Source organism: Macaca fascicularis, chromosome 4 (genome assembly GCF_037993035.2).
Source record: "Macaca fascicularis isolate 582-1 chromosome 4, T2T-MFA8v1.1".
Classification (NCBI taxonomy): domain Eukaryota; kingdom Metazoa; phylum Chordata; class Mammalia; order Primates; family Cercopithecidae; genus Macaca; species Macaca fascicularis.
This window is the reverse complement of record NC_088378.1, coordinates 164,602,999-164,619,355: the sequence shown is the minus strand read 5'-3', so window position 1 is coordinate 164,619,355 and position 16,357 is coordinate 164,602,999. Positions and strand designations below refer to the sequence as shown.

Here is a 16,357-nt window from a genome sequence, read left to right as displayed (position 1 = left end):
AGTGTTTAACATTCAGAATTTGTCCACAGCCGATAATTTATTGGAACTCATCTGTAACAAGGCCTGGCACTGATTTATAAGTTGATTTGAAAAATAAATAAAAGTGATAGAAACCTGCATTTGGTTTTAATGATAGACTGTTGCAGCGTGAAAAGTAAGGATATGAAACATTGCAAGGAAATTAGATATTATGCCCTGAAGACAATTGCAGCTACCAGCCCATTAATTGTTAGATATTTATTATTAAAAATTTCTTTTCATGAGTGACTGCAGAATATTTGCGCTACTCAAGCTGTTGGGTTCTGACATGAATGAAGTGTGGGGAGCTCATTTGTTTCTCTCTCTCTCTCTCTGTGTGTGTGTGTGTGTGTGTGTGTGTGTGTGTGTGTGTGTGTGTGTGTATATGTATGTAAAACTGACAAGCCAGCTGACCAAAATAGGTGATAGATCTCTTTACAGCAAAAGCATAAACATAGAGGGGCTGCCTTTTAACTCAGAACAGAGCAAGGAGTACTGGGGCACTTGTCATTTCTGAAGCTGTTATTAAATAATAATTTCATAAATAATAAAAATAATTTTTAACCCGGGTGTCAACCCAGGTATAGGCACAAGTTAGATCTTTCTACAGTAGAACACAAATCAAAAAATCCCTGGCTGGGCCAAGTGTGGTGGCTCATGCCTATAATCCCAGCACTTTGAGAGGGAGGATCAGCTGAGTCCAGCAGTTCGAGATCAGCCTGGCCAACGTGGCAAAATGCTGTCTCTACAAATAATAACAACAATAAATTAGACAGGAGTGGTGGCACATGCCTGTGGGCCCAGCTCCTTGGGAGACTGAGGTGGAAGGATGGCAGGAGCTCAGGAAGTCCAGGCTTTGGCAAGTCATGATTGTGCCAGTGAGTGACAGAATGAGATCCTGTCTCAAAAAATAAAATAAAATAAAAAATAAAATAAAAAAGTCACTGGCAATAGCACCCCAGAGAGATCTAAATTACGAGTACTAAAAGTAATTTTGCTGTCGTACCAGAATTTCATGTATCATGTTGAATTTTGGTCTGGAAAGATCCAGAAGGATTGCCACTTGAACACCTCATGGTTTAAATTATAATACACAATGGTGCACCCAAAACAGGGGTATCCCCCCTCCAAGTTATGGCATGTCTAAACTGCTTTCTTAAAAAATAGGTAATATATTTGTTTTCTCATTGAGGAAAAAAAGAGAGTGGGTCTTTGGTTAACTAGAAATTACTTGTTATTATAGGCTAATATCATAAATGTTTTACATTTCCTTTTAATTTTATATTTGAAACTTAATATTTGTGTTTCCCTTATTTGCTAGATATTTGTAGGATGAGGCTATATTTGGTCAGATTTCTATTTATTTAAATATCTCATTTAATGGTCCAGATACATATTTTTTTGAAATCAGAAGGCACTTTACAGCCAATCTTAATTCACAATTCACTCTTAGGGCTATTTTCAATTAACTTTTCTACTGTGCTATTTTTCTGAAGCACACAGAAAAATGTTTTACAGTGGAGAGGACCAGCAGAGTAAAGATAAAGATGGCATTATTTACATAAATGGCATATTTTAAAAACAGCTTCAGTGAGCTGCAATGCAAATTAATACATTTAACTTGCCATTATTTAATATGTAATAAAATACAGCCTAAAAAATACAATCTAGGTGGTCCATGTACCACAATGCCCAACTTTGCCATCAAGGAATTTACAAATGCGATTCCTGTGTACTTTGCACTGCTGATAGCTTTTTTCTTTAGAGTGCTAAATTCTATGGTAAACCATCAAAGACCCGAGCAAATGCTTGAACTCAAATTTGGGCTAGACCGTGAGCTTCCTGATGGTGGAGATTGTGTCGATATCCATCTTTGTAGCTTCTGAGGTCAGCCTGGTGCCAATCACATTATGAATGATGGGTAGGTTAGGTTACTTCCTAAAGCCTTCATTTTTAGGTCTTAGAAAATGAATCAGCAAGCATTTGTTGCATCCCTCCTCTTCTTTGTCCCCTAAGGAGGATGGTATTTCAAATATTGATGCACAGAGTTCCCTTGTTGGTTGAGAAGCAGGCTTGTATCCGGAATAGATAACACAGTATCTATACACACACATATGCACATAGGAAAGCAGGCAGGCAGGATTTTGCTGATCTCTGTTGTACCCAGTCCCACCATGGCTGATTTCAAGCTACTAATAATTGTGGCTCACTACATTAATAAAAATTTAACTATCAGTTCTTGCCAACTGGTAAAGGGGATCTCCAGTAGGAGGTTCATATGTTCATTTGTTTTTTTTGAAAATGTCCACTTTCGAACACATTTTTAAAGACTGTCAAGACTGTCAGTGTTTCTCCATGGATTTGACCAACATCTGCCCACTCTCTCCCTCTCCATTCACTTGGAGCTCCAAGCTGTAGTCTCGCATCTTCCCTCCCTACAAATCACTCACCTGTCATTTCTTTAAGACAATGCAGAAATTCTCAACTCTAACCCTCTCCCTTCAGCTTTCCTTATGTTGCCTTTCCTTCCTTCTCTCCCCTCCCGTCTTAGAGAAAGAAGTATCTGCTTTCCAATATCCCCTCCACCACCACTGATACTCATGTTGTCCCCACTTTCCCTGAGACCTGCTCCATCATCTGTCTCACCTCTCTTACTTCAAGTGTTCCTTTTCGTCAACAATTTCCCTATTTCCTTTCAGACTTCAAGCCAACTCAGATATTCCCACAATCAAATATTATTTATTTTGTTTTTAAAAAACTTACCTTCTCCTTCAAGCTATCATCACTTCATGCTTGTTGACTCTTCATCATTCCTTAGTTGCCTTGAAATCTGACTCAAATCACCCAAAAAACCGACATAGTCACCAAGTCCAATGGGTTTTCTCATCCTTCCTTCAAATACTTCTCACACGCTGAGCACAGCCTGGTTTTCCTTGTACCTTTTTGTTTCACCTTCAACCAAACTCCCCAAACTTTGGTCTCACTCACAGCTTTGCCCTCAGATCTCCTCAGCCCACACTTCCTTGACAATCATGTCTGTGTGCGTGGCCCCAAAATTTTTATGTCTAGCCCCAGCAGCTCAGTCTTGTCATAACCCAGAACAGATACCACCTGTTCCCTAACCAACTCATCCTTTTTGCATCTCCCTAACCACCTGTGCTAGAACTCTTAGAAGAAAATATTCCAGTGGTGTGCTGGTAAATAGCTCTGATATACAGTATTTGCTGCTTTCCATAGTGTAAATCAGAGGTTGGTAAATTTTTCTGTAAAGAACTAGATAGTAAGGCCGGGTGCGGTGGCTCAAGCCTGTAATCCCAGCACTTTGGGAGGCCGAGACGGGTGGATCACGAGGTCAGGAGATCGAGACCATCCTGGCTAACACGGTGAAACCCCGTCTCTACTAAAAAATACAAAAAACTAGCTGGGCGAGGTGGCAGGCGCCTGTAGTCCCAGCTACTCGGGAGGCTGAGGCAGGAGAATGGCGTGAACCTGGGAGGCGGAGCTTGCAGTGAGCTGAGATCCGGCCACTGCACTCCAGCCTGGGCAACAGAGCGAGACTCCGTCTCAAAAAAAAAAAAAAAAAAAAAAAAGAACTAGATAGTAAATATTCTAGGCTTTCAGGTTCTAGGCTTTCAGGTCACATGGTCTCTGTTTCAAGTACAACTCAACTGCTGTTGTAAGTGAAAGCAGCCACAGAAAATGCCTAAATGCATAAGCATGGCTGTGTTCCAGTACAATGTTATCTGTGGACCTGAAAGTTGAAATTCATGTAATTTTGTCATATCATGTGTCCCCAAAAAAATCTTCTAAATGTTTTCAATTATTTAAGAATGTAAAGACCATTCTTACCTTGCAGTCATACAAAAGCAGACAGGCAGGAGTTTCCTGATGCCTGTTGTACCCAGCCCCACCGTGGTTGATTTCAAGCCACTAATAATTGTGGTTCACTAAATTAATAAAAATTTAACTGTCAGCTCTTGCCAACTGGTAAAAGGGGGCTCCAGTAGGATGTCCATAAGTTCATTTTTTTTTAAAATGTGCACCCTCGAACACATTTTTAAAGGCTGTCAAGAGGAGGTCTAGACTACAGTGTTTCTCAATGGATTTGATGAACGTCTGGAACAAGGGTCTTCCTGAGAAGCATTTCTCAGGAACACTGTTTGGAGGATTCTGTCTTGGTATTCTAATTGCCCGACAGGTTCTTCTTGACCACTGCACAGATAAGATCAATTCACCAAGAGAGTGCTATTGCAGTAGAGAAAGAGTTTAATTGTCACAAGGCAGCTAAATAGAAGGATGGGAGTTACTACTCAAATCTATCTCCCTGAAAATTTAGGAGACTAGGATTCTTTTTTTAGGACAATTTAGCAGGCAGGGGGCTAGGGAACAGGGAATGCTGATTGGTTGGGTTAGAGATGACATCATAGGAGGTCGACGCTGTCTTCTTACTATTTTCAGTTCCTGGGTAGGATCACAAGACCAATTGAACCAATTTACCAAATCAGGTGGTACCAGCCGGTCATCAGAATGCAGGGTCTAAAAAATATCTCAAACACCAATCTTACATTTTACAATAGTGATGTTATCTATAAGAGCAACTGCGGAGTTTACAAATCTTGTGACTTCTGGCTACATGGCTTCTGAACCGTAATTCTAACCTTGTAGCCTATTTCTTAGTTTTACAAGGAGGGGGTTAGTTTTGGGAAGAAGCTGTTATTATCTTTATTTCAATGTTAAACTAAATTCCTCCCATAGATAGCTTGGCATACGCCAGGATTGCTTAGAGGTCAGAAGCAAGATGGAGTCAGTTAGGTCAGATTTCTTGCATTGTCCTAACTTTTCTGTCTCAGATTTCTCTCACTGTCATAATTTTTGCAAAGGCAGTTTCACCATTTGTGTAGATTCCCCACTTTTCCTTCCTCTCATATATAGCAGGTGCCAAGGCCTGTCATATCTAACCTTTCATACTGAAGGTAGAAGATGAGCCCTGGAGGGAGCTGGGGGCCAGATACCCTGCCTAATGTCCTAGCCTGGCTGGACCATTCCTAATTCTCTGCCCTCCCCAGGATCTCTGCCAATGAACTGACTTGTTTCTTCTCCCTAATCTGAATTGACCAGCTTATGCCTGCTTTCCTGGAGTCAGTGGCACCATCGATGGCACCCCCTTTCACTCTTAAAAGCATGTGGGCTTGGATGATAAGGTATACTATTACTTTACCTTTACCCTCTTTCATTCCTGTCTGCCAAAGTCTTCTCATTCATGAGCTACCTGCATATAAAGCCTCTTCTGATCCTTTTGACTGTCTGTGATCTATCCCTTTCCAAAACCACATCAACTTCCTTCCTTCCTCTCTTAGGCTCCCAGTTAGAGTTATTTCTAGACCTCTTTTTTTCTTCTTACGTTTTTAAGCACAGAGACTGTGCTATATTAGATGCCACCAAGGTACCAAGAACAATGCCTTGCTCAGAAGTAAATAAATAACTATGGATTGAATAATAAATAACTGACCAACTAAAAGTTCAAAGGGAAGATGTATCACCAGTGTAAGGATTTTGAGACTCCTGAGTTTTATCAGACAGTCAGTATTCTCTGCAGTCTCCTTTCTTCATCAAAATTTTACACAATGATGAATTTTTCTCCCAAATTGCTAAGTGGAGGAATTATGTAAGAGTTTACAAACTACAAAGAACAAAAGTATTTATTTAGCTAGTTGATTCACAACAGTGTTTTCTAAGATGTATTCCTTGGAACACTAGTTGAGCATGATATTAGTGGAATATTTATTAAAACAGGATTATCTGGCCAGTTAAAGAAATGTTGACTTGGAGCTCAACAGAGTTTTTAGTGTATACGTGTTTTAATAGTGGGACTCTCAGAACTTTTAATAAACAAATGTGCACGGCAAATCTCTAAAGAGGGGCTATGATATCTAACATTTTCCAAATTTAGTTGATCATGGATGGCTCTTCTGAATCTTCTCACTCCCTTTTTCTGTGGAGCCTGTCTTAAGACAACTAGGGAAATAGTAATTTAGAAAGTAGATTTACAGTTAGTTGTAAGAGTATTTTCAATACATTTTGTTTCCCAAGGTAGTTCTGACCATGAATTGGTAATGGATCTTAAAATCTTCTTAAGCCATTTTCTCCAATGTCAGTTTCTTTTTTTGTTTGTTTTGTTGGTTTATTTTTTGAGACAGGTCTTGCTCTGTCACCCAGGTGGGCATGCAGTGGCACAAACATGGCTCACTGTATCCTTGACCTTCCCGGCTTAAGTGATCCTTAGACCTTAGCCTCCCAAGTGGCTGTGACAACAGGCACACATCACCAGGCCTGGAAAATTTATTTTAAATTTTTGGTAGGGACACAGTCTCACCATGTTGCCCAGGCTGATCTTGAATGCCTGGGCTCAACTGATCCTCCTGCCTCAGCCTCTTAAAGTGCTGGGATTACAGGTGTGAGCCACTGTGCCTGGCCCAGTTTCTTAGTTGAAGCTTCTTGATAAGTATGAGCAGGTGGTACTTCATTCATGCTTTTGACACATAAAGCTTGGAAGACTGAACTCAGCTTGAACTCAGGTCCCCAAGATGGATGATTCAGCCTCCATCCTCTGCTTTTTATTGCCACTGTTGCCCAGAGCTTCGTAACCTCATGCTGAATTCTTTTGCTTTCAAACTCTCTTCCTCCTCTCGACCATCCTACATATGCTTCCACAGACCACACTTTGGTCAATAAACCTCAGTGGTCTTCTTCCTACAGAGTCATTGCCAGCTTATTCACCTGGATGTCTGGGTGTTGCAGAACCGCATGGAGTACTGATATATTTAATTCCATTAAGCACATTAAGAATAAGATTTGTAGGAGGAGAATTTTCTATTGCATGTAATATACAAATCACTGACATGAGCACATCTCACTTAAGAACATGTTGTCAAAGTAAGTACAGCTAGCTGCTTCCAGATTTTTTTTTTTTCTGGAAATTTCCTGCTTCTTGAATTTTCATTTTAGTCAAAGTGTTAAATTTTTAAGGAAAATGTTATGGCTGAAAACTTTTAATTGAGACAACTCCATCAACTTAATTTATTTGTCTTTCTATAAATTGGGAAAATATCACTACTGTTTGATTTTCACAAGATGATACAAGCTAACTCATGATTTGTGACAATACCACAGGGTTAACCAAACTGGTAGCCTGTTCCTGTCATATTCTTTTAAAACACACCCTTCCACTACTCTGCCCTACCTGTGCCCTTGCAACTCAATACTTTGCTACTCAGAGTGTGGTCACAGACCAGCAGCATCAACATCGCGTAAACAGCTGACTCAAAATGCTGATTCTCAGGCCCTGCTCCAAACCTAAGGAACAAGAATCTGCATTTGAGTAAGATCCCTGGATGATGTTTGCACACTAAGTCTCAAGGGCACTGGCAAGAGGCAAGCCAATCTCAGTTTTCCAATTTGTAAAGAAGAATCTCTTTCTCATAGAACTGTAGTATGGATTAAGTAAAGCAATGTCTGCTGGTAACCATGAAGCATTTTGCTGATGGGAGCTATGTCACGCTGGTTCACTCACTGTCCTTACACACCCATGCACCTTTACGCATCTGAACCTTCTGGCTGCCTGGAACATTTCCTTCCTTGCCCTTTAAGTATTTGAATCACACCTGTCTGTTTTGGGCTGAATTGTGTCCCCCACAAGATTCATATGTTAAAGTCCTAACCCGCGGTACACAGAGTGTGAGTGTATTTGGAGACAGGATCACTAAAGAGATAATTAAGGTTAAATGAGGTCATTATGGTGAGCCCTAATCCACTATGACTGTGTCCCTATAAGAAGAGGAGATGAGGACACAGACCCAGAGGGATGACCACGTGAGGACACAGAAAGAAGACACCATCTGCAAGCAAAGGAGAGACACCTCAGGAGACACCAACCCTGCCCATACCTGGATCTCAGACTTCTGAACTCCAAAACTGTGAAGGGATACATTTCTCTCAGTTAACCCCTTCTCCCCCCGACCCTGTCTGGGGTACGGTAGTCCCCCTTATCTGCCATTTCACTTTCCTTGGTGGTCAACCATGGTCCGAAAATATTAAATGGAAACTTCCAGATATAAATAACACCTGAGACTTAAATTGCACACTGTTCTGTGTAGTATGTCGCAATCTGCTGCCATTCCTCTCTGTCCTGCCTGGGATGTCAATTTCCCTTTGTCCTTGGTCTCCATGCCGTTGATGCTATCCTCTTGTTAGTCACTTGGGAGCCATCTAGGTGATCAGATAAAAAAACAGTACAAATAAGGTTCGATATCCTTGGTTTTGACATCCACTGGGGATCTTGGAATGCATCTCCCCTGGCATAGGCGGGTACTGCTGACTTTTGCTAGGGCACCCCTAGCAAACTGCCACATTGTCTTCCCTTGTTCCAGCTTATGTGCTCCATTCTCCAGCCTCCTGGATCCCCCTGCCCAGTGCTGCATGACTGCAGTGGGTGGGTTCTTACTGAAATCGACACACATACATGCCATACGTCTTCAAATATGTATTATGATTCTGGAGGCTGGGAAAATTCTATTCAATGCCTATCCTATCTGCCTGTAAATGTCAGTGAATCAATATATACTTGTTGATTGATTGGTGGAAAGAAGAATACAACTCAGGACTTCATATTCCCAGTCAAGGCTGCCAGCTAGTGTATGAAGATACTTCTGCCTCTAGATAAGCAAAGCTGATTTTGCATTCAGCCTGCATTGAACATATATTGGCACTGGTCTCATGATATATTACAGATCTTCTGCATATAAGTTCAATTTGCAGTATCCCAAACTGTGGGAATAAATGAATCGTAATACCTTGCCTTTGAATTTGCTTTGAAAATTTTTAACTCCTTATCTTATTCAAGCTCCCAGCTCTACTCCAATGTGAAATAAGAAAATATGTTATTGTTCCCACATGAAAGAGAAGTCCTGAGGTTCAGAAAGGTCAAGAGGCTGACATGGCGACTACAGTTAGTAACAATGGATTGTTCTCTTAGAAATTGCTGAGAGTAGATTTAAATGTTCTGACCACACAAAATGCTAAGTATGTAAAGTAATGCATATGTGATTTAGCTCGACTTAGCCATTCCACAATGTATACATACATATTTCAAAATGTCATGTTGTACATGACAAATATATACAATTTTTATTTGTCAATTAAAAACCACAAAGGTCAAGAGGCTTAGCCAAGGACACTAGCTAGCTAGTAGAGTCTTGCATGGCAGCTAGGAGGCTCCTGGAGCTCTGATAGTAAACCAGCCCTGCGATGATGTCGTCAATGAGTGGTCTTCATAGAAGAGAAAAGAAAAGGCCCTTTTATCATCCTTCTTCACCCCTGTAAAAAAAGGGAAACCCAGAGCTTGCAAATGAACAAGCCAGAAACCTTATTTTTCAGCTCTCTATATAGCAACTTCTTAGATTTAAAACCCAAAATTGAAAGCAATCTCCATAGAATTTCTCTGGGGAGAAATGACCTACTTCAGCTTATATTCCTCCCTGTAGTTGCTCTGAGCCTTGGGAATTACCTTGTCCATGTATTTTCATTCAAAATGAATGCTTTAATATATTTCTTTAATCATCTGTTGCATCAGAGAATATTGTTTCATGCATATTAAAGACTTGAGCATGTAATAGAACAGTGTTCTGACTAATAAATGCGCTCAAAGCATGTCACTAGTCTTATTGCTTTTCTTAGCTTCAGGATAGATGTGTTTTATTTGGAAAATAATGATGATGATGATGATAGTGCTTCTACTAAACAAAGGGAATTATTTTATTTTAAAACGGTGCCATGACCCTGTACAGGTCATTATTCTTTTGAAGGAGTCAACCTTTTGCCTTATTTCCAGAGCATTTTATTCCCCATTCAAGCAAATTAATCAATGAGTATTAGAAACTCTCCATATGCCTGGCATGAGACTGCAGAAGTACAAAGATGCAACTTCTATCTAGAAAATGTTCTACTCTGATTTGGCTATAAACGACTTCCAGAGAATAAATAAAAGTACAAATCACTTGCTCTGGGGAAAGAGAGAAGGGAAAGGGGTTTATAGAGAGATAAAGGTTGAGTGAGATTTTTATTAAAAAGAAAGATTGGGATGCTTTGACAAAAGGATTTGAGGCGAGAGGGAAAAATATAAATGAAGGCACATTATTGGTATGAGTTCAATAAACATGCATCTTTCCACTCATCTTCATCACTTAGATAAAAGACACGGTCCCTGTTCTAGAGTTAAAGATCACACATACAATGCCGCAAATGCCGTACTAGAGCTAAACATGGCATGCTAATTGACCTCAAAGGAAGGCTGCATGACACAGCGGAGGAAAAATAAGAGGACAACAAAAAGCATATGCACCTAAGAGGAATCTTAAAACAAGAAGCGATTAGCCAGAGCAAGCAGGAGGGAAGGCCATTCTGTGCAGAGGGAATCATATGGTGAGGGTGAGGAGGAAAGAGAAGAGACACACTTCTCCAGTGCCTCAGTTTGGCTGGAGGGAGGTTTGTGTGCCAGGGAACAGTGAATGATGAGGTTGGAGACACAGGCAGGGGTGAGGCTGGGGAGGAACTGGCAAATCATACTAAGGAATTCTGATTTTACTCTGAAAGCAACATGGGACAAATATCACACTCAAAGAACAGCAAGAAGGAAGAGGGTCTGGTTGGAGCACAAGCTTCCGTGGAGGAAAATAAAAGGGGCGGGGGGTGAGACGAGGTAAGAGAAGGCTTTACTTGTCCTTCACAAGAAGTTTGGATTTGACCTGGGAGGTAATGCGACGTCAGTGTAGGTTTGTGTTCTTGTTCTGATTTTGTGTGTGTGTGTGAGAGAGAGACTCATTTGGTGTGAGTCTCACGTACATGATGATACGCAGTCAAAATAATCACACCAGACTGTGTGAATGGGGGCAATCAAAGTCATACTCTCTGATTTAGCAAACATCACTAAATGATGACAGGCAGAAAATTAAGGTTATGTCCTTAATAAGCTCAGTGAATGACAATCTTTCTCAAATAATGGGTTTTGTCCCAATTTCTGATGTGTTTAAATTCCTTATATAAAATAACTTGTACTAAAGTAAATCTGAACATTGCAACTGGTACTTAGAATTTTTTTTTAAGTCTCTACTTACAGATTAAAAAATCTTAGAAAGTTACTTTAAACTGGCAGTATAACTGCGAAAAGTCCATGAACATTGTCTTCCTTTCTGGATTTCAATCAATCAAGAATATTTTGGATGGCTTTTAACAATAAGGTAATAGAAAATGGAAATGTACAAGAGAAACCAGGAACGGAATATTTCATTGTGACCCTACAGCATGATTCTGAAAATAAATTCACGCCATCTTGCCATTCAGTTTACTAGCCTGTAAAATGCCCTTAAAGCTTTTCTATGCAAATGCCCTGGGGATGGATAATGCAACTAGTGGCAAATTTCTTTATTACATCAGGATTTATTGGTGAAAATGAAATACACTGTTTTAGAGATTTTATATACTGCAGGAATAAGTACATAAATATTGTCAATATGTGTCCTCTTACAACATAGGAGTGGGGTCTGAATATGATGAATATGATGAAAGATGAGACATTAGAATCTCTTTAACAGGCTTATGAAACAGACAGAAACTTATTTTCAGGGTATCTTAATGATTAAGGTAAAATGAAAAATAATCTAAACTGCCTAAAAAGTGTATATAATGTAAAATTTATAGAACTTTTTAAAAACATAGTACTTAAGTATTTAGAAAAAGCATGGCTGGGCGCGGTAGCTCACACCTGTAATCCCAGCATTTTGGGAGGCTAAGGCAGGTGGGCAGCTTGAGGCCAGGAGTTCGAAACCAATCTGGCCAACATGGTGTAACCCTGTCTCCACTAAAAATACAAAAACCGGCGTGGTGGTGCATGCCTGTAATCTCAACTACTCAGGAGGCTGAGGCACAAGAATCGCTGGAACCCAGAAAGTGGAGGTTGCAGTGAGCTGAGATCACACCACTGCACTCTAGCCTAGGTGACAGAGCAAGACTCGGTCACAGAAAAAAAGAATTTAGAAAAAGCAGTTGAGATGTCACAATATTTTATGAAATCTCCAAAGAAACGGTTGCAAAAAATAATACAAAAGGTGGTGGCATAGGAAAGTGTTAGTAAATGGTATTTCTGAAATAAATACAAGAGGTAAACATAAACATGTTCAATTTGTTCTAGGTTGTTAGAAAAATCTGGCAATAAGTGTTACAGTACAAGGAGGCACATGCAAATACAGATATTACACTCTAATGATGCTTAAAAGTGCTGATGCTGGAGAACAATGATAAACTTTCAAAGATACATATCAGTTCTGGAGATATGTTTGTTAACTGTCTCATTAGAGGCACCTTGCATGTGAGTTTAGAAAACATTTTTACAATCCACTGCACAGTCCTGCTCCTTGTATCAGTCTGCTCAGGTTGCCATAATGGAATACTGTGGTGGCTAAAGCCTGGGTGGCTAAACCAAAAGACATTTATTTTTTCACAGTTCTGAAGGATGGAAGTCCAAGATGAAGGTGCCAGGGTTGGTTTCTGGGAGCGCTCTCTTCCTGGGATACCTTCTTTTTGGATCTTCACATGGGCTTTTCTCGGCGTGCACGTGGAGAGGGAGAAAGCTCTCCGATGTCTTTCTCTTCTTACAAGGACAACAATCCTATCAAATTAAGTCCACATCCTTATGACCCCATTTAACCTTTATCACCTTCTCCCAGACCCCACCTATCTCTAGGTAGTAGCAGTTAGGGCTTCAGCATATACATTTTGCCGGTGAGGTATGGGGGGAACCATTCAGTTCATTCCCTCATCAATGTCAACTCTGAGAAGAGCTAAACCACAACTTGCGTTATTAGAAGTCTAAGACATTTTCTTCTGCTGCTGTATTTACACCTAAATAGTTTTAGTCACATAAATCCTTACCCAGGTATCACTTGTAAACCCCGGGTGCATTTATAAAACTATCAGCAACACAGAAATAGTCTTTGGAGATAAAGTAGCATTCTAATAAAGCAGCGGATATGAAATCTAAGCTGGGTCTCCCAGACGGAGAAGTGTAATGAGAGAGAGAGAGCTAGACAGATGTGGGAATCAGAAGCAAGGAGAGACCTGAGAAATGCTGTTCAGACTTGTTTCTTCAGGAAGAACAACAGGCTTGGCGTTAAAAAGCTCACTTTTATTATTTTCTCTGTCTTGAGCTTTTAAGTGGGAAAATGTGTTTCACAGAAGGCAGCTCAGCTGAGAATCAGAAATCCCAGGCCAGTCCTGCCAGTAACTCAGAGTGAGACCTAGACAGTTTGCATAATCTCCAGAGCCCCGAATTTCCTCTTCTATAAAGTGAGGTATAGATCACTATAAGACTGCATTTTAACAGCCTGATTTCTATGACTCTAGGACTTACTTCTGGAGCATGTATACGCTGGGTCCAATGTTTCTAGAACAGTTCTGAATAACACATGGAAATCTTCTCCTCTGCGATGCAGGTAGCTCTGTAACGTCAACACTTACGCACAACTTGATTAAACTCTCGAGTACAATCTGGAAACCACTACACTCTGAGAAGTAGTGAAGAAGAAAAACATAGTATAAAATCCAAGTAAATGGCCTTATTTCCATGGTGCCATTATGTAGTTAGCTTGTTTAGTTAGAAGTAGCTTAGTTTTAATTACCCCAATACTGTTTCTGTAATGCTCATGTTAAAAAGGACAGACTAAATTCAAGTTTTATGCGTTCAGGATAGAATGTTTTCTTTACCAGCAGTAGAGTTTTATTTAGCAAATGCTGTTTTTCGCTTATTAGACAATTCAAAATATGTTCACTTACATGGGACATGCCATGTTGTTATCACAGATAGAAAGACCGGAACCCTCCCACAGGGTTGAAGGAATGCTACTCAGGAAAACAGTATGGAAGCTTCTGATAAAATGAAACATATGACATGAAAATCCCGCTCCTAGGTATTTAAGAGAAATGAATCATGTTCACATAAAAACCTACTTATAAATGTTTATAGCAACTTTATTTGTAATTACCAATTACAAATATCACTATATGTAATTATCACTATATGGCTATCATTCATACTTTAGAGGAGAGATTCTAAATATGGCATCCATTTATGGCAGGTGTCAATCAAATTGCATGCCTTAGTGAATCTTTCTCAGAGAATCCTTTTCTTTCTCTGAAGATCATTTACCATAGCCCTCATCAGTCAGTATTATCAATGGGTGGTTCCTTAATACGAATAAGATCAATTCTATTCTGAGCTTCTTGGTGAGTTGCACATCTGTGTGACTTCTGGGGTCACGTAGACTTCAAAGTTGGGGTCTCATTTTGGGACATTCTTCATTAAAAGGGAGCAGAGAAAGCTGCTTTGCAGGAAAGGAAATAAGAGAGAATCAAGAAGCACTCATAGGAACAGAAGGAACACAGGATCGTTCTGGAATCCTGATGGCTGTCTTTGTCTTTCTTCCGGTCCCCAGGGAGGCTAATCTGCAATTACTGCTCTTAGGCTCTTCTAAGAGATACCGCAATGCCCTGGTAATACATTTGCCTCCTACCTTGCTCGCCCCCGACCAGCCCCACCAAAATTATTTAAAGTTGACTTTGTAGCATTTGTACTCAACAATCCCTTTATCACATTCTTCATCTTGGCAGACCACTCTAGAATGTAACCAAATTTTTATTACATTTTTTTTTCCAGCCAGTGTCCTTTTATTTGTCCCTCCCCAAAGCAATACTACATAGTATGCTCATTATTACGATAATCTGGCCAAGTGTGACCATAGACTGAATTTTAATGAGCTTCTAACCCCAGTTAGTAATATGGCACAATTTCCAACAAATATGTGCCACTGGCTAAAAAGGAGGGGTTAAGGTTTAGAATACATATATCACTACAAATCCATCATCAGAAATCCAACTGGAAATGCCTGATGAGTATAGGTTGTAGTGTCAGTACAAGAAATGAATTATGTCACTTGCCATATCTGCCTTATTTATTAAATAATTGATTTCCACAAATGCTTAACAGTGATTCTCAAACCTCACCAAAGACAGAACTATCCAAGGAAGCTTTTTAAATACAAATTCCTAGGCCTATCCCAGGAACTATGAAATAGCAACCTGTGGGAGATGAGGTCTGGGAATCTATTTATTTGTACACTTATGATTCTCCAGGCCATTTTGAAGATCAATCATGTTGGAAGACCACTGTTCTAGTATATATAATGTCTAGGAGGAAACTTGCAACTGAAATTCAAACTCCAATCAATATAGAAAAATAAATTGTGTTTCTACATACCAGCAGTGAACAATCGGAAATTAAAATTTCAAAAAGTGCAATTTATAATAACCTTCAAAACATGAAATACTTAGGTAAAAATCTGACAACATGTGCAAGATATATATGCTGGAATATTGTTGAATCAATGTATTCAACAATATATTGATGAAAGAAATCAAAGAAGACCTAAATAAATGACTATTTATACAATATTCATGGATTGGCAAATTTAATATTAAGATGTCAATTCTCATTAATCTATAATCATATACAGAGAGGTCTATAATTTCAACTCCATCCCAAGCAAAATCTCAGAAGCAATTTTAAAAAAGAAATTGACAAGCTGATTCTAAATTGTACAAGACAAAGGAACTAGAATAGCCTAAACAATCTTGAAAAAGCAGAACAAAAGGGAAGGTCTCACACTACCTGATTTTAAGACTTATTATAAAGCTACAATTACCAGACAGTGCAGTGATGATAAAATGACAGACACAGAGATGAATGAAACAGAGCAGACAGTTCAGAAGTAGACCCACGCATGAATAGTCAATTGATTTTTACAAAAATGCAGGGACAATTCAGGGAGAAAGGAATGTTTTTGAAACAAATGATGCTGGAACAATTGAATATCCATATGCAAAATAATGAACTTTGACCTATACTTCATATTATATGGCAACATTAGCTCAACAAGTGTAATAGACCTAAATGTAAAAGTTAAATAGTTTCTAAATTATTCGATGACTAGAATTATCTTCTAAAAAACAATTCTAGAAGAAAACAGATGAAAAACTTCATGGTCTTGGGTAAAAATATTTCTTGGAGATGATAAAAATCATGATCTACAAAAGAAAAACATGATAAACTAGACTACATCAAAATTAAAATTAAAAGCTTCTGCTTTTTGAAGAACATGCTTATGAAAAATGAAAAGCCATGCACTGGGAGAAAATATTTGTAAAAAATTTGTAAAAATATTTGCAAAATATGTAT

General features: G+C 39.2%; 1 long non-coding RNA gene across 1 annotated transcript; it reads right to left on the bottom strand.

The window, feature by feature from the left end:
- Positions 1-11,488: 11,488 nt before the first annotated feature.
- LOC141410235 (uncharacterized) lies at positions 11,489-13,638 on the bottom strand. Its single transcript, XR_012434499.1, has 2 exons — positions 13,478-13,638; positions 11,489-12,736 (listed from the first exon to the last, which is right to left on the bottom strand). It is a non-coding gene; the product is annotated as an uncharacterized lncRNA (long non-coding RNA).
- Positions 13,639-16,357: the final 2,719 nt, after the last annotated feature.